The sequence below is a fragment of the Passer montanus genome, unplaced genomic scaffold, assembly GCF_014805655.1.
Source record: "Passer montanus isolate IOZ18808 unplaced genomic scaffold, ASM1480565v1 scaffold7, whole genome shotgun sequence".
Lineage (NCBI taxonomy): Eukaryota > Metazoa > Chordata > Aves > Passeriformes > Passeridae > Passer > Passer montanus.
In genome coordinates, this window is record NW_024372147.1 from 10,860,675 (window position 1) to 10,885,988 (window position 25,314).

At 35.6% G+C, this 25,314-nt stretch overlaps 1 protein-coding gene across 1 annotated transcript in view; it reads left to right on the top strand.

Annotated features, from left to right (window-relative positions):
• PTPRD (protein tyrosine phosphatase receptor type D) overlaps nt 1-25,314 on the top strand; it is a 1,150,086-nt gene that overhangs the window by 765,229 nt on the left and 359,543 nt on the right. The gene's annotated exons all lie outside the window — the stretch shown is intronic.

Consider the following 25,314-nt stretch of genomic DNA (forward strand, 5'->3'; position numbering starts at 1 on the left):
TTTCCTGGTTTCCCCCTGCTTTCTAAAGAAGCAATTGTCATTCTAAGCTGGTTCATGTTACATCACCTTCTAATATTCTACCTGTCTATGCTAAAGTGAAATCTATTTGGATAGTACTGGTTTTCTCTTAAGATAAGTAACAGTAATATTCCAATTCTCTTAACAATAAGAAACATACATTACTTTAAAATATATCCAAAATTTTAAGACATCTATTAAGGTTATCTAAATATCTTGAAGAAGTAGACAGTAGAAGAACTAAAGTTTCAAAACTTAGTGAATTTGAAGCTAACACCAAATTGTGTGGGAGTGCTGATCTGCTGGAGGGCAGGAAGGCTCTGCAGAGGGATCTGGACAGGCTGGATCCATGGGCCAAGGCCAGTGGTGTGAGGTTCAACAAGGCCAGTGCTGGCTCCTGCCCTGGGGTCACAGCAACCCCAGGCAGTGCCACAGGCTGGGGCAGAGTGGCTGCAAAGCTGCCACAGGAAAAGGAGCTGGGGGTGCTGCTGACAGCAGCTGAACATGAGCCAGCAGGGCCCAGGTGGCCAAGAAGGCCAATGGCATCCTGGCCTGGACCAGCAATGGTGTGGCCAGCAGGAGCAGGGCAGGGATTGTCCCCTGTACTCAGCACAGGTGAGGCCACACCTCAAATCCTGTGCTCAGTTTTGGGCCTCTCACTTCATGAAAGACATGGAAGTGCTTGAGCATGTCCAGTGTCCAGAAGGGCAGTGGAGCTGTGGGCTGATAAATGGTCTGGAGGGCTATAGTCCCATAAGGAGCAGCTGAGGGACCTGCAAATTTTTTCAGCTGGAGGAAAGCAGGCTGAGTGCTTTCTCAGCCACTCTCAACAGCTCCCTGATAGGAGGTTGTAGCCAGGTGGTACCAGACTCTTCTCCCAAGTAAATAGTGAGAGGAACAGAGACAGTGGTAAAAGATGTTTCTTTACGGAAAGTGAAAACAAGCACTGGAACAGGCTGGTGAAGGTCGTGGTGGAGTCACCTTCCCTGGAGGTATTTCAAAGATGTGCTGACGATATGCTTAGGGACATATGTTTAGTGGGGAATTTGGCAGTGTCAGTCTTAACTATTTTTTCCAAATTAAACAATTCTGTGATTTTATTACAGAAACACAAGCATGCATTAGGTGTAGTAGGGTTGTTTTTCCTCCTTAAATCTCTTAATTATGAAGTGTTTAAAATATTTAATGAAATATTCTTTGCCATTATGCATCTCAGATTTAAAGATGTGCTAATAGACAGCATTACTTTGTGTCAGAAAATCTGATGTACATAATAATCAACATTAAAGGGTACCTGAGCTTACCTGTACTATTGCAGAGAATTGTCTAAGCTGTGTATGCTGGGAAGAAAGCTCTAAAATGTCCCAGAGTTAGATGTCAAAATGTTCCTGTAAAGCAAGAGATGAAGAAGATAACCAAGGCTATCCCTGAAGATTAATCAAGCCCCTCAAAGCAATCAGATCTTTTTAAAAAAACATAAAATTCATTCTAGTAGCAGATTATGGGCTTTTTAAATGGCTTCCTGATATGCATTCTCTCCACATGTGTACCATTCTTCAAACAAAAACCTTTTTTACATAAAAGGGTAGATATTTAATACATGGTTTTATTTATGAGGTAGATCTTTCAAGAAATTTCAGCTATTCTGATTTTAGACAAAAAGAAATATAGAGCTGGTAACTGAAGGACTTTTTACCAGGAAAACTTAGAGAAATGAAGACAAGTCTGCTAAAAGTGCAAACACTAAGATGTTTAAATAAAGTACATTGAACATCTGTTTTTATATTTCCACTAGTCCTTGAAAAAAAGTATTGAACTATAGCTCTCCAAAACCCCTTTACTTTTAAATGAGAGTATTTACAGAGGACTTCGTATATTGTAATTATCCACATTTACCCTCAAAATTTTTGCTTGCTTTTTTGAGTGTTCTCAGGTAGAAAGGGTTTTAAGATGGCTCTGTTATGCAACATAGCATGTAGCCATTAGGAAATATAGGTTTGCATAACTTTTAAATTATCACCTCTGGTTTTGAGTAGCAGAAGGGTTTCTTGATATATATAAGAGTATATAGACATTAAATCCTTGAATGTCTCTATATTGGAAGGAAGGAAGGAAGGAAGGAAGGAAGGAAGGAAGGAAGGAAGGAAGGAAGGAAGGAAGGAAGGAAGGAAGGAAGGAAGGAAGGAAGGAAGGAAGGAAGGAAGGAAGGAAGGAAGGAAGGAAGGAAGGAAGGAAGGAAGGAAGGAAGGAAGGAAGGAAGGAAGGAAGGAGTGTGAAAGGACAAGTATTTATAAGTGGGCTTTTTTTTATCCAGAACATCTGTGAATATATTTTAATGAGACCTTCTTTGAAATATGACTACAGAGCTCCAAAACCTTCCATTTCCTGTACCCAAATTTACCTTGCACTCCTCTTAAATTCTCATTTTCCCTTTTCCATATGATTTCCACACATAGAATTCTCCAAATGCAACCAATTTTTACCTATTTAAAATTTACCTGAAGACATGTTGTGTTAAATTTATTAATTTTTAGGTTTAAAAAGAGTAACTGAAAATTAAAAGCCAATTCTTAAAGGTATTTAGTCTACTTAATTGGAACTGAAACCTAAAAATCATTATGAATAATGACAGACAAAATGAAAAAATTGCTATTTTTACAAAATACCCATAAATTTAAATACAACATTAATTATAGCACATTGCTACTCTTGTTGATGTTGTTAATAATTAATAAATATTTTATTAATATGTATTAGTATTTTTTATCTATCCAATAATTAAGAGAAAAGGAAGGAAAGGTCAAATTCTTTCAGTGTCTTTTTATTACCTTTTCACCTCAGCTCTATACCGAAAATCAAAACTGCTCATGTCACTCCCATTTCCAACCTTATCAGAACATTCATATCAGAACAGCTGATCTATGTTTAAGATGAATCTTGAGGAAAAAGTAGCACATATTGTCAAATTTGTTTACCACTGAATCTCACAAAAAGGTCATTACACTGTCATTTACTGGGTTTAGAGTGTTTTTTATAGTAATTATTCATAATTTTCTCAAGGTGTAATTTTTTTCTTGTTGATAAGTAAAGTATTTATTTTCTGTATTTGTCTTTTTCCCTTACTAAAAACACACTTTCTGAGGGACTAAAACATATGAGGCAAAAATATTTTAAGTCAGTGACTGTTGTTCCCTGAAAAAAATACACAGACACTTCACTTTATAAATAAGGCCTTAGCAGCTCACCATCATTTGTTTCCCAGTATTTCTGTGGCAGGAATCTTCTTAAGTGACTTATTTACTAACTTGTTTGTTTCTTGTATTGTAATATTCTCTTCCTCTGAAGATTAATGTTGGAAACCATAAATATTTAACAATAAAAAACACCCTGAAAAATATTTATCTAATGCTGTCATATTCCACCTCATTCCTTTGTCTCAAGTACTGTGGAACGTATAATTCGCTGAGAAAATAAATCTTAATGAGAGTTTGGTAGTGTTATTATGTTGACACAAAGCTTTTTTCTGGAAGTCTCAGGTCTTTGTTTTGATTAGTAAAAATAAGCACTGATTTCTTAAAATATGTTTGGAACATTGAAACTTCTTTTAGGAAAAAGTTTTTGTTTTTAGATAATTTTAAAATACTTTTTAAAGTTTCTAGGTTCTTTTTGATTCCTAAGTACATTATTGCACATTTATGAACATCCTTTAATAATGGTAGTAATAATAATAATGATAATGATGATAATGGGACTTTTGCCCATTAGTTCCTCATGTCCTGAACTCCTCTTAAAAAACTTCAAAAAGTCATTTATTTTTCTTTCATGTTAAAAAACTTCTTGGAAGCATTACAAATAAAAAAGAAAAAGTCTTTAAATCCAAAGTTCCTGTTTTGCCCATTTAAGCCAAATTATGTCCACTCTTGCAAAATGCTGCAGATATTGTTTATTATAATCAATCTTACACATCTTGAGAGTTTTCAGATAAAAGGTGTAGAAATCCTAATTTTCTCTACTAAACCATAGACTGCCCATGTACCAGTGGGCCACCTAGCATCTGTATCTAGGAAAGCATTATGATAACAGATCTGAATGAATGAAATTATTCTTATATTAAGAAAGCAAATTTTACACATGATAATAGTTTCTAACATAAAAATTGGGTTTAGGATTCTCTGAGACTTCTGTAACTCACCACAGGACTTTGAGGTGAACATGGATTATAGTAGAGGAATGTTAGAAATAATACACACAGAACAGAAACAAAACCAATTATGAACTACCATACATGTAATGTAAATAGACTGAACATTTTCAACATAGTGTGTAGAGAAACAGCAAGAATGGGGAAAGCTTGCTTAACTGTCAAGAATCAAAGAGCTGAATCTACGCAGCTTAAACAGGGGCATTAAAAAGTGGTTCCTCTGTAGCTTCTATGTATGTAAGTGAAAATTTTTGATAATGTCAGTTTTAAAATCCCAGAGGCTCAAAGCCATCAAACAATTTAGTTGGGAAATAGCAGGCCCATTTTAACAATCAAGGCTAATGATACACTAAAATTATTTCTGTAAGAATATTGGGGATTCCCCATAGAGAAGGTTTTAGAATAAATATTAGATGCTTTTCCAAAAGGCGTGCTTTTGCAGTGCAAAAGACACAGCAATGGTTTGAGGATGGACTGGAGGAGAGAAATTGTGTAACCCGTTACACAGTAAGTAAGAACAAGTTACGAAAATGACCTTTTCCTGATGTTCATGTAAAAGGATTGATAAATTGGTTGTTCATAAGCAATATAATTCAGTAATCATCCTGATATTTAAAAGAAGTGAAATCTTTAGCTTTGTAAGCCTATTCAAGTATGTATCTAAAATTTGATTTCTCAATCCTATTTTAATACATCATGGACATGTTAAACTGTAACAATGGAGTTTTCAGGCATGCACACACAGAAAGTGAAGGAGTTTCTTTTACAACCATTTGTGCTAACATTTAGGTTCTCTGTTTAAATCAGAGACTTATTATATCGGAATTTTCGCATTTTTTACTTTTCATCACCTTTTCCTTCTTTCTACTTTTGTTTGCTTAAATTTTTTCTGAGGACAAATTTTTAACTTGGGTACATATGTTAACAAGTGTACACCTAAGTAAACCAAATTCTAATATTTACAATAGTGCCTTCATCCATTAAAACAAAAAGCTCCCCATGCATTGCTCTGTCTTGAAACTGTTCAGGCCTAGCAGTTGGGATTGATGAACATAAATTCTTCTTGACTGGTTGGGAGATTTTGAGTTTGAACTCAACAAAGGCAGTCTTTGAATCTAGATGTCAGTCTTGGTGACCTTATTTATAAAGAGTCTGGCAACTCTAAAGTGTAACTGGTATCTACAGTCAACAAGAACAATGTGCCACAAACCCCTTCAAATTCCAGTTTTTCAAAATTCAGAGTTGTCTTCATTTCAATTAAACCAAAAATAAGTACATACATCCCTTGTCTAATTAGCTCATAACACCTCCAGAAAGTCAGAATACTTCCAGGAAGTTGATCATAATTGAGCTGGTTCTAGCATTACGGGGTTAAATCCCCTGATTTCTATATCACAGCAGTCCTCCAGTCTCATATAGCCTTTTTCTAGGCTGTTTAAATCCCTCTTCCTTCAATACTAGGAAGACATTGGTAATGGTGAAGTCCGTTATTAAATTCTGAGGCACAGTGTGATATCTCATTAGTCATTGACGGGACTGTTTTAAACTCAGCAAGCAACTTAGATGCCTGTTAAACCTTGAAACTACCACTTTTCATCATCTTCTCCAAAAACAGACTTTAAGGAACCAGAAGGTTGTTTGTGTACACACTGTAATTATTTACAGTGCATTTTATTAAATATTTGCATGATTTGCTTCTTTAAAGGAAATTATATTTATTTCAGAAATAAATATAATAAAATAAAATAGGACCCATGTACTTTAAATATTTATTAATTTTAATCTATTAAATAATAATTGAACAAGAAATTAATTGAAAATCATCCCAATTCTCAACACAACAACAATTCAGACAGCATGACAGAAATAAGAAATAACCAAAAGATAATCAGTAGAAAAGTTTGGTTTATATTTTCTGTCACCTCAGATGGTTGTATGGAAATTATGTTAGAGTAAACTACAGGGGGCAGCAAATATTAACCAGATATCATATGAAAGCTAATACATTGAAGCAAGACTGTCTCAGAAGTCCTCCTAGTGCACTGTGGTGCCTCGTCTCTTGTAGATTTTGGAGATTACTTTTCAAGACTTGTTACTATACAACTGATTATAGTTAGAAACTGGTCAAATAATTATGGTTTCTGTGTATCTTTAGGCTATGAAACACAAGTCAGTACATTCTTTTCAAAGCACTTTTTTTGTCTGAAACATCTAGGCATTCTCACTTAATTGTTTCCATTCTTCCAGTAAGAGCTGTTATATTTTTTTCCCTTTTTAATACTTTTCTATCCACAAAATTTTAAATTACCTGCTATGTTTTGCCAGAGCTCAAATTTATATAGTGAAATGGTGAGTAAAGTCCAGACTATCTCTTATCTTCACTATATACTTTGTCCTCTTTAAGTGCTCTTTTCCACAGAGACTTGCTTACCTGACATGGATTATAAACTTACTATGAGTTTCCGTATTCAACAGTCTTCAAATATAAGACTGAAACTCAGACTATGGTGACTGCTTTGCAAGAAGAATCTGAATTCAATAAATCTAGGAAGACACAGCTAAATTATTTTGATATATTTAGCTCTACCTTTCTGCACTCAGTGATCCTTATAAATTTGAAAACACAAGGCAAAATGCTGAGGGTCTTTTGTGTATTTGTTTGGTTTTGGGGGTTTTGTTTGCTTGAGTGTTTGGGTTTTGTTTTGTTTATTTATTTGTTTGATTGGGTTTTGTGACAATTCTTGTATTCAGAAAATTCCTTCTTCAGAAGAAAAAAATAGCAAAATATAGTGATTACATTTTTTTTAATTGCATTTTTTTAAAATAATATTGTGCTTCTGGACACTTGCTTCATGGTTATGGATATGCTTCCATTTTTATCTTTTTTTGTAGAACAGATTTGTCAAATACTGGAGTATCCTACACATTTGTGTTCTATGTGCCATAGTATTAGCAATTCTATTACTATTCTTATAGTCTTTTTATCCTATTTTAGATAATTTTTAAGAATCTTTGACTTATTTTTAATTTAATCTAATCTTTTAAATTAGTATGCACCTGTCAAACTCTACTTTTGTGTCTTCTGTTCCCCTCATGTAATTTTTTTTGCGAGTATTTAAAGGAAGCAATGGTAATCACTGCTTAAAGACATGCTACAACACAGAGAGACCCAAAAATACTCCAAGACATGGATTTTATCTTGCATTTCTCATAAACACAAGTAGTCACCTCACAAACCCTTCTGCAGACTGAAAATATTATAAACCACATCTGCATGGAACTCATCAATTAACTACATAATCATCAACTAAATGCAAATCAATACACGTAAGTCCAGAGTTGTTCAAAGATTTAAGAGAAAAATTAATCATTTTGCAAGGATAATGATTTATCATGGAGTTCTGATGAGATTGTATATCACATACACATATCCACATACATATGTTAGATGCAAGCATATATAAATTTAACAAAAAATACATTCATACACAGAAAAATTATGGAACTGATTAGGCTGTTCCTAACACTATGCCACCTCTAGAGCACAACTGGAATTGCATTTCTGGCACATGGCAGTCTAGCAGTAAGGAAGTGCCTGAAAAGCAGAGTATCAGAGATTATCCTTGGACAAAAATATCATCAAATGACAACTGAAAGAATAAGAAAATATTCTCTTTGTTGGCCTGAGCTCACCAAGGCTTCATGTCAAGAAAGAAATTTCCTCCTCCTAGGAAGAAAAAACTGTTCCACTTGGAAAAATAAACAGAGCAAAATGATACTTGACGAGAGCTGACAAACAGCAATATGCTTTGACTTAGGAAATCCAACTTTTCTATATTTTTAGAAACTCACCGTTCTCTACCTCTCTATTTTTATTCTGTTTTCAAGCTTAAATTTGCCTTGAGCATGTGTCATGAGTTTACAGAACGCAGATGACAAATCAGGCATGACCTTTCAGTTTGGAAATTAACTTTATTGGTATTTGCACAGGTGGAAGTAGCACTATATCAAAAACATACACTCCCTACAGATGATGAGCATAATCTCTGTTAATGGTATGCCAAGCTTTTTTTCTCAAAAAAATCACAAGAAGTTAGAAATCACAGGATGCTTTTTAAAGTGTATCTTGTTAACACAGTTTTCTGTCTCTTGCAGTGATTTGATGGGGGAGAGAGCCTGTTTGGTTGATTGGTTTGGTTGTGGGTTTTATTATTTTTTTTTTCCTTTTTTTTTTTTGTCTGAGTTAGTGTTTTCTCAAGCACTGTATTGAAGAAGGAACTTTCTGGGTCATATCCTCACCATTCTGTAAGGCAATAAGTCATACACTTCACAAGAAACATATATGGCAGTGCTCCCAAGTATTTTATTAAAATATATTTATTTATTTAAGATTATTTTAATACTACAAATGTAAAAGTTTCCCCCAAAAAACTGACTTTAGTTCTTAGAAATTTCAAGAAGTGTTTATGAACCAGAACATATATTATACTTTTAAAAATGTTTTCTTAATGCTCCTAATGCTCTAAATTTTTTTGCTGTTTCTGAACATGAATTTTTCAATATAATAACATGGCATACATACAGGAAAGATTTATTGCAGTAGATATCAGCACATACAGCTAGCAGAAATTAATGTAATAAAGAAATCTCCAACAGACTAATTCTTACTAAAACAGAGAGTTCTGATTTTCATTTCAATTTAAAAATAAACAAGCCTTAGCAACTGGATTTTTTCCCTTCAGTATATGAGAAGTTCGACTAGCTTCAAATAAACCACTAACATTTAGTTAGAAATAAAAATAGTTGTTTGTTTGTTTGTTTGTTTGTGTTTTTTCATGATGTGGCTAGTTTTGGAGCAGATTAAACCCAGCTATACACCACTGAAATCTGCAAGGAAATATCAGACCCATAGCTTCAATTAATAACTAAAATTGTGAGATATTGTGACCCCTCTGGATATGGGAGACGTAGGAAAGTGCCAGGAACATTTAATTTGCTTTGCTGTACAAAAATCACAGAAAAAAACCTTTTCTGAACCCAAAGCCACTCCAATTCATGGAGAATAGGTGGCAAACCATTCTGGTTTGAAGACCTTAAATTCTTAGTGCTCCTTTTGACTGTGACTGGATTTATGGAGAAACATAAACTCTGAGAGAGTGCAGTCTCACTATGACTTTCAAGAGCAGAAAGACTGACTTACACCTAGAAAATATTCTGTGGAATAACTTTATTTTATGACCACTGATAACTGCAATCTAGAACACTTAAAACTGTCAAATTAAAATAACAACAACAAAATCAGAAACAAACAAACAAATGAATAAACCAAACCCAAGCCCAAACAAAATCTAGTGCAATAAACAGAGCACTTATTTAACAAAAAAGTAGAAAATGTAGTTCAAAATATGTGGGACAGAAAGTCATGCTGAAAAAGTAAACAAAAAGTTGATACACTGAATTTTGATTCAAGTTTGTTTTTATGATTACAAATTTTCAACAATTGTGTAAAAAAAAAAAAAAACACACACACAAAAAAAAAACACCAACAAACTGAAAAAACCCCTCCAGCTTTTCTTATGTTTCTTAAGCATCTAGTGTATCCTTGGCAAATAGGTGGATTCAGACAAACTGATTTTCCTAACATGAATAAACTGACCTTTAATTCCCACTTATGATTTGCATTTTGCTATTTGCATGCTCTTTACATACATTTGCATCACTTTTTCATTAATTCTTTTCTATAACCATTGTAAAAATTTCTGATTTGTCATACTGGTATGTTCAAAAATTTTACTGCTGTCTCATCTTGAACCTTCTGTTTTCTTGCTGAGCTCTTCAAATGCCAACAATTCTCTTACTCTGTGTTAACAGAGGCTATCTAGTTACACTAGTTCAAAACAAGCTGTTTTCAAGGTGCTTTCAAGTGTTCTGATCATGCAGTTGTGAATTCATTGCTGTTGGTAGGATGAAGCTGACATATGCAAGGATCACACTTGATTTTTCTTCATAAGAATGGCTTTTAATTGTCAAAATTATGGAAGAACTGGATTTCACCTCTCTATTGGAACACTACATATCTGTAATAAGCCTAACAACACAACACTTACAAGTTCCTGTCCAGAATCACAGGAACATAGACACTCTCTGAATTTCTTCAGAGAATCACTTGTCTGATTCTTCATCCTTGAGCTGCCCAAGAAAGTAGATTCTGTCCTTGGATTTTCATATCAACCTTTTTTGTTTGTTTGTTTTTCTAATTGCATTCTGCCAATCTGCTGGTGCCACAAAAATCTGGATGTCTTTAAACTGATTGTTCTGGTCTTTGCTTGTAACTATTTATTCCTTCTTGAGATACTTCTTGATACTGATGACCCAGTTAGAATATGAAGAAATTTCTGTAAATAACACTAAAGTTGGCAGTGGTCCAGTGGTATGAAAAAAAAAAAGAGAAACATTAAAACATTAATGGATTGGTTAATCCAAACAAACTAGCACCTTCCACTCCCATAATTACATTTGTGACTGGAAATCATAGTTCTTGAAGTACTTCCTCAGGATGACTGGAGTCTCTGATTAGGGCTATTACAGAGACCTTCATTCCTTGAAAAGAGAGAGTAAATGACGACAAGAGAAAGTTGTCATCCTTCAAAATAAGCAACAATAGATGTACACATATATTTATACCTGTATTTCTCAGTGACTTGCTGGCAGCAGAAGAGAAATACTAAAATACTAAATAATATTAAATAATTCTGCCTTCTCTTCAGGACTTTGTATGCTTATGATTCTAAATAATTTTTTAAATTTTCTTCAACAACTACCAATGCAGCAATACATAATTTTTTTTTATTTCAGTATTTCCTTCATCCCTATTTTCTTTGATCACACAGATAGAGCCCAGATAATTCCAGCTTTCTGCTCCAAATTCAACTCTATGGGGACATTCACATGAAATTTTTCTATCGTAAAATTATGGTTTGACAATTACAAGCAACCAAATTGTTTCTCTTGCCTATAATGAAGGACAAAAGCTAGGTATATTGAAGCAATAGATATACTGATGTATATAATTTTGTGATGACTGTGTCTTAACTAAACCTTTTGAAATTACAGAATTGCATAGAATATAATTTCTTCTTCAAGAAGAGCTGAACAAAATATACCCTTGTCACTTGCACTAATTCCTACAGTGAACAAAGAATTCATGGAGGAGTTTAGACTTTGTCAGAGTAAATTTTATTGTCAGCTGTTTTTTTTCTGGCCTTCATACCTCTTTTTTTTTTTTCTACGAGAAGGTAGCAATGCTTTCTGCAAGCACAAGGCATCACTCAAGAAAGTCGTCCAGATACTACAGTAATCAAAGCACACAAAACTTTTATGCTTCTACACAAGTTTTGCAGGACCTGACAAAGAAAAAACTGACACTTCTCTCATTTACCCAGAGCACACTTTAAATATGCCTTTGCATTTGTTGAATAATTGTGATAAATGGCAAATGAGATGTACATCTAGAAAGAGATAATGTACATTTGAGACAGAGATAATTTAGCAACTGCCCAGTATTGGTAATGATAAGATAGTAGTTCTTCATTAAGCAGTTCTTTAGTATACAAAATACTTAATTCCATGTTTTTCTGTGTTTTAAGGAAGGGCAGATATTTTAGGAGTGCTGTCCTGTTGCTAGAAGGCCATTATTAGCAGCAGATTTCTTAACAGAATAAATCCTTACACAAAAACAAGTAGGTAGTGTAAGCAAATGCCCCCATCCTATCACATTAAATATCATCCTCTCCTGTACTAACTTGCAAACTCATAGATACCCTGAGGTATCTAATAGATGATCAAATAGGAACTTTGACTCTGTTGTAATTTCTTCAGGATACTTTAAATCACAGAACTGTAGAATGGTTCTACAGTTCTAGGTACCTCTAGAGGTACCCCCCAGCCTTCTGGGAGGTACCTCTAGAGATGACTTTGAACACCCTTCTCAGCTCAAGCAGGGTCATCTATTGCTGAAGTGAATCACCTATGTTATAATCTCTCCTAGAAAACCTCTACATCAAGGGAGACCTTGCACTAAAATATCTGAGTGCCCTAACCTTCTAAGTAGAGCCCAAAATGAGTTCTGCTTATAGAAGCTTTGACATAACATGAACATGCCTGACTTTTGCTGATGTAATTCAGGTAGATTCATCAATAAACTCCATTAATGTTTCTTTCTGTACTTATAATTTACTTACAGTACATATATGCTAAGTAATGGAAAAAGGCAAGATGCCATGGAATGTTTTGGTTTAGACTTGTCAGTATTAGTACTACTTTTGACTTTTACATGGAACTTTAACTGTAACAGTAGTTTTTGCTCAATATTAATCACAGTTTTAAAATGCACTTTGTACCATACCACTGCATTATAGGAGAGAAAATACAACTAATGGATGTCTACTGATCACCTTGGCAGGCGGAAAAATGAAACTGTGTAAAGAGAACTGACTGGAGAAATTCCTGATATACATTTCATTTCTGAAGCATTTTGCACTAGTAACTCTGAATAATCATAAATATTACCATTAGGTCTCAGCCTGATAGCCTAAAAGGCAGACTAAATCAGAGATTACTCTGGAATATGGATTTCTTACCACTCAATAAATTGTAGAGCTGTGAGGGCTGAAGAATTTCCTTTAATTAAAGGCACCTCCTACATCCTTCCTCTACCCACAACACCTCAACTCTAATATAGTCTGGAACACAAAAGCAAAATAAATTTCTGGTCTAGATTCTGAAAACACAGGGGATTTTAGGCTGTGATCTTCAAAGACGTTTGTTTGAACACATAGTTATAATCTTCCCTCTAATTAAAATCTTCATTTTTTGTTCACAATTAACCATTGTGCCTACTTTAGAGATAGTTCAGGTATCTAAGAAAGTTAATGTAAATAGTGCTATTCAAATATTTTAACTCACTCAAGGTCAAGTGTAAAAAGTCTGGTCAGACTAGACAGAGGTCTGTGCTTATTTCCAAAATTTATAGGGCAAGAACATCTAAAAAACTTTGAGCTCAAACTGATGATGGTACTGAATAGAATTTTAATTGCTTTCTTATGTGGCATCATATGCTACTTTATTTTGTAATCATACACATTTCAACAAAAGGGCAATGTTGCAATATTCTAAAGGAGATGCTTATGAACTTTTTTTTAAGAAATGAGTAGATGTAAGAATTCACTATATGGTTTAGCATGCATGGCAGTGTTCAGTCGAAGTTTGGACTTGATGATCTTGGTGACGACTTCATGACTTCACTTTTCCAAACTTAATGATTCTATGATTCAATAAATTTCATTATTGTTAGGTCATAAATAAGCAATTTAACTCTTAAGTTTATAAATTGGATTATTATATCATGAAGTGTAAAAAAAAAGTATACACTAAGATACAATATTACCACATTTTATTTGTGTAATATGATCCAACAAAATATATAGGATAATTTACAGTGGTCACAAAGCAATTTTCATATAGAATTAGGCTAAGAGCTCTGTTTTTCCAAATTTTTTAGTGAAGTATGAGAACAAAGAGTCCTGGACTACCTTGTTGGTTGGAGATTAGGAGTCTCTAAAGATATTTGAATGAGCTATCTATAGCACAAATGAATTTACTTATGCTAATCATGTTTGGATCTCTGAAACAGAGACAAAATTTGCATTATTCATTTTATTCCTGATTTGGTAATTACAAATAACTTACATATATCCAGAAAACATATTTGCAGAAACACGGTTTTGAACTAGACTGTGTTAACATGGTAGTTATACCCATTTTGTTTTGATATTAACCTCTGGGAAAGAACAGCTATTTATTAATTTGTCATTGCTTTATTTTTGTTTTTTCCAATCAATGAGCAGCACACAATATACCAAGTTATCTTTGCAAGTGAGTTTCCTTGATTTAAATAGATACCATTTATTAACTTAGAATGATAAACTAGTGAATGCTTCATGCCTATGTGCTCTGTCAATAGCAAATAATGAAATCTTTAACCAGGACAACTGACAAAGCTCCAAACTCTTGAGAAGACACTGCAGTTCTATTACTATCCTTGAACACTCACTGCAAAGGGAGACTAAAATTAGGATTTGCAAATGCAAAACGAGTCCCCTATTTAAAGTTTTCCTCTTCAAAGATTTAACCTTTTTTTCCACCTTTAAATGCACTAGGAATTTTCTGAATGTAGTCCCTTATGTTGACTAACGAGGCCCCATGAATTTCCCAGACCACTCAGATTTCCACTGTGGCTTTGCGTGGAGAGTTGAATCACACTGCTGTATCATAACGAGAAGAAAGCAATTTATATACAGGAAAGGGGAGTGGATACTATGTAAGTAATGAGGAGATGGAAATTGCCCAGGTTTTAGCAGCTAGCTCAGGGAATATCATCACCCAGTGTTTCTTTAGATGTTTTTAACTTGGTGACAGTATTCAGGATATTTTTGGAATAAATTCAGTTCTTATAAAATTATACTTTTCATAGGCCTTTTTAAAAGTTTCAGCAGACTAATTCAGCCTTTAGAGGGAAATATAACTACACTTCTTACGTCTCATTTTCTGCAAACACTTATACAAGCACACTACTTTAAATAGAAGAATCACCTCATTTAGTATAGTATGTATATAAGAGTATGCTCACAAATAAGCTATATGTAGGTACTGGCATCAGTCTTTGTCTATATAACCCATTTGGTACCTATTACATGGATTTACAGTATCACATATGATACTAAAAAACACAGGGAGAGGATCATACAAAACTGCATGATCAGCTACATATTTAAGCCATGTATTTCCACTGTCTATGCACAACTGAGTAAAAAAAAATATTCCATTTTGAATTCTCTGAACTCTTTTCACTTTTGTTTTCTTCAGTTTTGAATATTAGAATGAAATGGTACAGTAAGTACACAGGTTGCAATGTAAAGCCTTTCAAAACTTCACTGGGGAAGTATATTCTGATACCCACAAGATACAAGGTACTTGTACATAACGAAAAGCACAGATCATTAACATAGCCCAATCTGAATCATTAGGTAAAAAGTAAAAAAGCAAAGTAAAGTAAGAACACATAAAAGTTTAAGACAAACCAAATGCAGGACTGAAGCAGAAATGTAGGCCATTCTCACATGATTAGTCAACTTTCTTTTGTGAAACATGTCTCATAAATATTTAGCAGAGTCATACACAAGTTTAACAATGGGTAAATTATAGATTCTGCACCTCGGATGGGACAACCTTGGTTGCATTAACAGACTGGGGAATGAGAAGCTGGAGAGCAACACTGCAAAAAGAGACCTGGGGATCATAGTCTGTGGCAAGTTGAACATGGTCAGCAGTGCCCTGGCAGCCAGGATAGCCAGCCCTGTCCTGGGGGGCATCAGGGACAGCATGGCCAGCTGGGCAAGGGAGGGATTGTCCTGCTCTGCTCTGAGCTGGGGCAGCCTCACCTCGAGTGCTGGGGGCAGTTCTGGGTGCCACAATAATAGAGAACATCTAAAGGAGGGCCACAAGGATCATGAAGTGACTGGAAGGGAAGATGTATGAGGAGTGGCTGAGGTCACTTGAGGTCTGTTCAGCCTGAAGGACACTGACCTCATTGAGATCTTCTATATTCTTTTTGGAAATGAAGAGGCAGACACTGATCTTTTCAGTCTTGTGACCAATGACAGGACTCAAGGAAACAGCTTGAAAATTAATCAAGTCAGATAATTGAAAAAAGTTTTTCTCTCAGAGGGTGATTGGGCACTGAAACCAGCTCCCCAGGGAAGTGGTCCCACCACCAGCCTGACAGAGTTCAAGAAGCATTTGGACAATGCTCTTGGGCACATGTGACTCTTGGAGATGGTGCTGTGCAGGTCCAAGAGGTGGTGATCCCGATGAGTCCCTTCCAACTCAGCATATTATATGACACTACAATTCTATGACTTATTTGGTGGCTTGCTACATCATATGATTCTAGTAAGTGAAAACAATCTTTGCAACTTCCTGTTATGCTCAAAATTCTTCCTTTTGCTTTATTCTTCTTTGAAATTATATGATCACTTATAAACATGTCTCAGTTGTTGCAGTTTGGTATATCCATGTGCTTCCCATCACTTAGGCCTACTGGAGTAGGAGGACGAGGCATGTCTTACCACATTATGGCCTTACCAATCTCAACAATTACCTGAAGGGAGGTGGTAACCAGGCAGGGGTCAATCTTCTCTCCCAGCAACAGAACAAGAGGACACAGTCTTATGCTGTTCCAGGGGACATTTATGTTGGACATTAGGAAGTTCTTCACACAGAGGGCGACTGGGCATTAGAATGGGCTGCCCAGGGAGGTGGTGCAGTCACTGTCCATTGAGGTGTTTAAGAAAAGACTGTATGTGGCACTTGGTGCTATGGTTTAGTTGACAAGGTGGTGTTAGGTTGGATGATTTCAAAGGTCTTTTCCAACCTAGCTGATTCTGTGATTCTGTCTCTTTCCGCTGAAGGCATGTCTTCTTGATTCTGCTTAGTATCAGCAAAATAAAGAGGCTAAAATATTTGTTAAGCTTTGAGGAATAGCAGCCTGGTAGTAATAAACAAAGGACCAACTACAGTGGTGTTTACACACTTTGGTAACTGACACTGGGTTGATGAGCCAGTAGAAATATCTACCAACATTTTTCCTTTTGTTTTTTTTCTTCATTTGTGTTTTCTAAATACAGTCTTGCTGTTCTTTCTCTCTGTTGCTTGAAGACTTATCAAGTAAACTAATAATTTTTGCTGAACAAAAAACATTCAAGTTTCAGTTTTATTTTAATTTTAACTAGAAAACAAATTTTCTTTCCCTGATTTCTTCTTAGTGAAATCATACATAAAATAATTTCAGAACTTGCACTTCCTTGTGTCCAGAAAACAAGTACAAATCCTTTAAAAAAACTCTATGTGAAAGTGTCCCAACTAAAAGTACTTTATCCCATCACAAGTTTGTCCTGTTCTTTTCTATACTCTCTTTAGAAAAGGGGCCTTGTGCATGTGTGTGTATGCATCTGCATAAAGAAAGACAAATCATGTGATGGAATGAGATAGTGCTTTACCTCTCGACAGCAAACTTTATTGCTTCAGATCATATTGATAGTACTTGGTACATTGTTGAATCTGATGAAAGCATAATTACAGGAAGAAATCTCCATTATCACTGTTATCAATGCATTTTGCCACCTTGGAAATCAGCATGCAAAGAAAAAAGATTACAGTATTCTTTCAAGTTACACCTTTAAAATAGTCTCTGCTCAAGCAAGTCTACAAAACCAGCTGCTGCTTACTGCAGAGTCTGCAGGGGCAAACTGTTATAAATGCCCTGAGATTTGGCATGCTATTTACACAGAATTAGACAAATCCTGAGATTTCTACCTCCTTAATTATGTGAAAAGATGGGACAATCATATCAGTGTCATTAAAATTAATCTTTCTGATCTCAAGATCATTGCTGTTCTTGAAAGGACAGGTAATGCCATCTACTACTGCTCATGAAGGCCCCCAATATGACATATTTGTGACCTATTTGTTAGTCAGAAACAGATTAAGACCCTTCTCTTTCCTTTGGTGTTCCACATCCTCAAAATCCTTCAGAAAAGCAGCTTCCAAATTTTAGCTGTAAGTCACCTCCTTCTGAGATAAATTTACACCTTGTAGAACCAAAATGAATTGGATGTAGGCAGGGAGAAGTGGAGAAATGTATAACCAACCAAGCATTCAGGTACTGAATGCTGTATCAAGAAGAAACATTCAGTGTGATACCCTGTGTTCAGAACTGCTGCCTGCCTCAGTGCCTCCAGCTTCTGAAGGATATTCTCTAGAAGAGTGTACATACTGGATGCAATAAAACAATATATAACTGTTGTACAGTACTTTGCTACAACCTCCTCAATGTGTTGAGCAAGAATTTACTGACCTGTCTGGGATCTCAAAAAATACAGATTAGGAAATATCATGTACTCCCCCTGTTCCCTATTACATACATAAGCACAAGTGTACTTCTGGAATGGAAAGTGGAAAAATTTGGGGCTGGAAAAGGCTTATGACAGAGGCATTTAAGAGAGAGACTAAGGTAGATCTGAAAAAAAAATGAAATGAATGAAAGAGGAAACAAATGAAAGGGTAACCCAGGGTCTTGTAATGCCAGGGAAGCTGACATTTGAGAAAGCATAGATTTAAAGAAAAGAATGTACAGTCACTTGCCAGAGAGAAGGGAGGCATTAGAAGATGAAAGAAGTAGATGATTCTGAAAAGACACTGTATGTGATTGGTTGTAACAGAATGTAAAGCTTCACTGGGAGCAAAGAAACATTTATTTTGCAAAATCAGATTTCACAGAAACAAATACAGAAGAGGGAAATAAAAGGAAGTCTGAAGAAGTCTTCTATTACTTTTTTTTAAGCATATGTACCTGCAACCCGAATATGCAGAACCTACTTTAGATTAAAAACATTAAACATCTTGCTATCATTCCACAAACACTGGAGTTGGATTTTATTGCCCCTATTCTGTCCTTTGTGCCTTCTCAGAGAAAGAACCAAATGAGAAAACACCAGCATGTGAGTTTGATTGCCACCAGTTCATGTTTTTGATAGCTTGTGTCTATTAAAAAAAAATACATGGAGGTCATTGAAATATATTTGCATCAAAGAAAAAGGTGTCTGCTGAAGTTCATAATGAATAGGTTGTCATTTTTATAACAGAACTTTGAAAATCTTTTTTTCTGTTGTTGAGAAAAACCCCTTGTGACTAATATGTGATTTCCCTCACCGGGTTAGTCTAATGTATGAAAGTGCTTTTCAACATTGAAAGAAAAAGAACTTGGCATCCAAGCTTGTTAATAACCTGGATTCAATACAACAGATTTAATCTTTCCATTCCTTTTTCACTATAAGTTATTTGGCTAAAATATAGATTTTTTTCCTCATGGTCCTAATTTCTGTTTTAATTGAATTGCTGAGAATGAAAACGATTAGAGAATGCTGTGTGGTGAACAGATTTGTTTGGATAATGTGGTTTTAACACCTCTTGTTCTGCCCAAAATACACAGTCTTCCGTAAAAGTATGTGGTAATGCACAGTTTCTATACTACATTCTGCAACTGTAAATGTTCACTGGGCTTGCATTTAGTGATTAATAAATGGGATGGAAGGAAAGCTAAACTGAAACAATGAAAAGGCAATATAAACAGAATGATTATAAGCAAAATATTTTTGCCGTTCCAGTGAAAATTCAATGATTTGTTTACATAAGGTCAGTCAAAACCATGATGTAAAAATGTTTCCTCCTGAGATCAGAATTCACAGAATTTGAAATACTTTATATATAAAACTGAAAATAAGGTGAATAAAATGCTTATGAAAAGTGGTCAATTAGTAAGACTCAGACTTCAGGCTAATACTAAATACTTCAGGATGTTTTATCTAGATTGACCTGCCATTAAACTTGCAGCTTCCTCTGGAGCAACTGCATTAAGAAATGAGAGAATAATTTGATTTTCCTTAAATTCTTGTACTTAAACATAATTATAAAATATGACACCATTTTTTGTAATGGGGACACTCGCCCACTAGTCATATTTTTATATATTTAAATATATACATATATACTTTTCTATACTTTTAATTAGAAAACACATTATCTGAAATTAATGGGAGTTATGTTGAGGGGAAAAAATTACTGTCTTTGTATTCAGATCTGAATTAAACAGATTGAATTGAAGAGGTTTAAACTTGGCTGTCCAAGTTTACTTGAAGCCAAGAAAGAGCATGACAGGGTCTTCTGTAGCAAATAAATATCCTGCTTTTAGTACTATAGATATTTAACTAAGCTGTTTTTGAAATACTTATCGGCCCACAGCAAATATTAACTGTAAGGTACTTTAAGAGAGAGATGCTGAAAAGAATTTTATATTTTTATTTTCCCTTTTCCCATTCTATCTTGCACAATTTGTAATCCAGCATTCTCTGGGACAATACATTTCTTGCCTCCCAGTGCTTGCTTATGCCCCTTGATTTACCAGTACAAAAGGAGACAACATGAAAGGAATGGAGAAGCACTCTCCCCTGATGACTAAGCAGCTTCTCCCAAAACACCCCTATATTCAAGAAGCAAAAGGTTCAAGTTTGGGAAATAAACTAAGACTTTTCATTTTCCTCCCTCTACCCCCTTTTCAGTGCCCTGACAGCACAGCACTGCCGTATAAGATGTATCTGGCACCTCCTTGATGTTTTGCAGGCGGGAACATTCAGATTAATGAGACTTCACTTTGACCAGTTGTTGTTAGTTTGTGAAATCCTCAGTTTTGTAGGAAGCATTTCTGGATACTTTTCCTATAAAAGAAGCTATAGAAACTGACTGACAGTGAATGTCTCCTTAGAAACCAGAAGTCAGTGTTCAAGTGAAGAGTAACAAATTTTCCATTTCTGTGAATCAGTTATGGTATTAGTATCTTCCTCTTGTTCCTGAGTTTAAAAGTAGGTGAATTCTGCTACTTATCAGTATTTACATCAAGAAGTGTATCAAGATTTAGATCAAGCAGTGTTATACAGACAGAGACTCTGACCTATGGGTGCAAATTAGTGCCTTTAGTCTCTCTAGTGGATGTTGAGGAACCATTAAATGATCACACACACTAAATAATGTATGAGGTCTAATTTTTGGTTTATTGTTGCAAAAGATTCAAACTAACAAGCTGTTGTTTGGCAATAGTTTTCCTTTATTGGATTCCATTTTCCTCTGCTGAAATTAGAGAATATTTCTGACATTCTAGACCTGGCTTCCTTCTGCTGTCCTTGAAATGTAGTGGTACTCTCTACATTTTGAATCCAGGAAAAAAACAAAAAACAAAAAACAAACAAACAAACAAACAAAAAAAAAACCACCAAAAAAACACCCCAAAACAAACAAAACAAACAAAAAAAAACCCAATTTTAAAAACAACCAAAAAAACCAAGCCAAAACAAAAACAAAAACAAAAACCAACCCAAAAACTCAGTCTACTGCACCATATTCAAAATGACGACAAATCTTGAAATAGACCTCATGCACCTGTGTGCATACATATATTTTATATGTGTTTTATATATATATATACATATATAGAGGGAGATATATAGATATATAGATATATAGATATACTGAGGTGGGGCCAGGGGGGCATAATTTTTAAGAACAATACCACCACACTGTATTCTGTATTCTAAGTATTTTCTTTCTGAATAGTTAGCAGAGTTCTCACTCCATCTGAGATACTCCCAATAGTACAGAAATAAAAGACAAATCTTCTATCTACAAATCTTATTTACAGCTTTCCCTACACAAGCTGCTGTTTATTTTCAGTTTGTGGCACACATTCTAGTGTGGTTTGACAAAGCTAATCCTGCTTCATCATCTCCAAGCCCCTGGAGATTTCCATTTGCTCTCTGATTAATTACTGGCCTCTTGCTCTTTCCACTTAAAAAAACACCCAAAAAGCCCCCAAAACCCAACCAAAAAAGCCCCAAAGAGCTAGTATAACAAATTATTCCCTGACAAGCAGAAACAATTAAGCCTAATTTGCTTTGAGTTAATGTGCTACATCACCTTATTCCACCACCATGCTATTTTGGGTCTATGCTAGACCTATGGTTTAGGTCTGTGGTTCAGTCACACCAATTAATAAGCTGGGACAAGTGTGAGAACCAGCTTGCTCGTCTCCCTCCTCTTTCTAACATCTACTTCCACAGAGGAAAAATTAGAACAGGGCTTAAGACCTGTAGGATAAGAGACCTGAATGCCTTGCAATGGACTTGAAATGTGCTGGCACACGCAGAAGTTGTTTGGGTACCAGGTGCATCACACAAGTGTATAAAGCCTCATTTCCTTCAGGCAGCATGGAAAAAAATAGCAGATGTGGCAAAAATGGTCATAAAGAGCTGCACTGAAAATCACTTTTCTCTCCATACTTTTGTCTCTTAACTACTGAAGTTTAGTGAGTTAGATACATATGAATCAAAAATGTTTACAAAATAAAGACAGTGTCTAGTGAGATACTAAATCAGGACTTAAAAGTTGTGTACACAAATTGAATTAGCAGAACAATTTTTGCATAGAGATAACATGTGTTCACTTTTCTAGTAGTGTTTTATTAACCTTAACAATAGGAGCCTAAAGTGTCTGCACACTAAAAATGAGAATGTTCAAGTATCAGTACGGCAACTCAGGAACATTTCTCATAACCATTTTGTAAGCCAATGCCTAAAATATGTATTAATGCAGTTTTGTGACAAATCACCTGTTAGATTTCAGCCGACAGCTTGCCATACGTTAATCATAAATAACTGTAAAATACAGCTATCATAATGTATTACGGAAGAAAAGGGAGAGACTATAGAGCAACCTTTCTGATACACCTTGCCTGCTCCCCCTCGCCTTCCTGATTTTGCTGTGTACTGACCCAATGGCCACTGGTTCCAGTTGTTAATGGAATATCCTACTGTGTTAAAGAGCTTTCTGGGATGCTATTTATCAGGAATGCAAGCAACAATACAAGGCAGAACAGATGAAAGGAAAATAACACTCCCCACTATGAACAGAGTACTATTTAATACATTAAATTCACGAGCCTGAGACACGAAGGCCTAAGGTTGGGCTTTTGAAGAGCTATGGTAGAAGTTACTCAAGAGCATGGTCACAGGTAAGTATTCAGATGAACAGCAGGCAACTCATTTTGCTACCTCCTTTGCTACAATTTTTGAGATTTAAACCTGCACTCATAGCTTGCATTTCACATAAGATTTTCACTGCTGGTGTGCAGCCTCCATGAGAAGCCTAAAAACAGCTGCATGAGCAGGAAGAATGAGAATTAAACAGTTAATCTGGAATGACATGAGAAAGATGTATATTGTTTTGAAAACCTCTAAGGGAATACATGATATTTATTTCCAAATTTAAAAATCTTCCTTTCACCCCAAAACCCCCAGCAAAAAACCAAAAAAACCCTCACCAATATTTCTAAGTCTAGTTTAAGTACTATCTTAGAGATCATTAAGTATTTCACATGAAACATTTCAAAGTTTAAACAGTGTGTAGATGTATTTCCAGTTCAGTGCTGTACTAACCATAGAGTAATGTACTGCTGCAATCTTGGCAGAAATACAACACCAGTATAGAATGCTGTGTTTGAATCAAGTTTGAGGGAAAAAAATCTACCTTAATGAGTAGTTTGTAAGACATGAATTAAGCCTTTTGTTGTGTTATTTGCTCTTAGAAGGAAAGGAATGTTAGAGGAGTAATAACAAACCACATATATAGGTTAACATATGTGTGTGTGTACACTACTATTTGAAATACAAAATTTATGCTACTGATAACAAAAGTTGATATGCAATACATCAGCAGAAATATACAGTGTTTTAATGGTTCTTCATTAATTTAGGGTAATTTCTTATCTGTTTTTTTTTAGCATCACTACAAAACATAATCTTTTAAATAATGAAATCTTGTTTTAATATTTCTATTAAAAGATATGTATTTATTCCTAATGTGATGCATTTATTTCTGACTGACTGAACTAAAGGAAGAGCTACACAACATGCTAATGACTCTTAAAAAAAAAGCAAAGCTAAATGTAGTCCTCAAACCTGATATCCATGTTGTGATACCATATTAAAAATATAATATACATGAGTTTATTGCTCAATTCTTCAATGTCATGCAAGGATCACAGCATGAAGAGCACTAAGACAGCTCAGTTACTCATAAGAACTTCTGGGACATAGCATTAAAACCTAAAATGTCTATTTTGTGTTGCCATTTCAAAGCAAATTCAGCCTTGAAGCCATTTCAGTCAAGGGGGCAAAGGTGATGATTTAAGGCTTCCTTTCTTTACCAACATTTATTGCAATAAAGACCAAGTAGCATTTTGCTCAGCTTTTGATTTGTGTTGTACTTTGAAGACACTGTTGCTTGTTGAAAAGCTAGTCTTTTACGGAATAGTTAGTTTTGACAAGATAAAAAGTAATCATCTGTGCCACATTTCATATATTTACCTTTTCATACAAAGTAATTATTGTACAAGGTTACTTGGTATTTTGAAAGATACTATTTGGAAAGCATTAGTGTTCTTTTAAGTGTGAGATTATTTGGGTGACCATTTTTCACGGTGTAACTGGCAGCATCAGAAGAAGACAGCAATTTATAGGACTTGTGGAGAACAAAGTTTATTTTCACTTTTGTCAGCCTTCATGCTGGCAGCACTAGCTTCCAGAGGATGATAAAACACAATTATAGAAAACACCCAAATCATTCTCCTCTGCAGAAAAGGAGCAATGACCTGCAATGAGCTTAGCGGGTGCCAACAAGGCTGACTTCAGAATCAGGCGCTGCACGGCTCGATGGGGCTGCAGCCAGCCGCCATGGAACTCCAGACCAGGGACACCCCTGCGGCCAACAGGGCACCCGCAGCTTCGTCCCACCATTTCTATTCCAGGAACGCCAACCTTTTCAGCATCAGTGTTAATGGGCAGCCGCCACCACAATGCCTGACTGGCACTTACTGCGTTTCTACCGACACTTCAGCCCCATTTTACACAGCGTGACCGGTGTCACAGGCGGTGACTCTTCCAGGCTTCCAAAGACGCCTAGAAGCTTACAGTGAGGTTTTCCAAAGCACTCTTCACCTAAATCCTACTATTTCCACCTACGTCCCTTCTCTGCAGGGGACTGGACAAAAGATTAAGAAGAGTCGGGATGGACCCTGTTCTAGCCCAATGTTATGCCACCGACTGTGCCAAACAACACGTGGTGTCACTCAGCATGGAACCTGGCCATTATGCAGGAAAAAAAAAAAAAAATCTGAGATTTGCCGCACGCGAAGATGACTACTACTAAAATATCGCTCCACCACACTGTCACTCTGGGACACCTCTCGCGGACCGGCAGGTCCGCTACAGCCCCCGCCGGTTTAACCATCTGCCCGCGAAGGCGCGCCCCAAGCGGCGGGCGCAGGCCGCCGGCCCGGGAAGTTCCGCGGCCCGGGCCGCCGCCCCGCCGCGCTG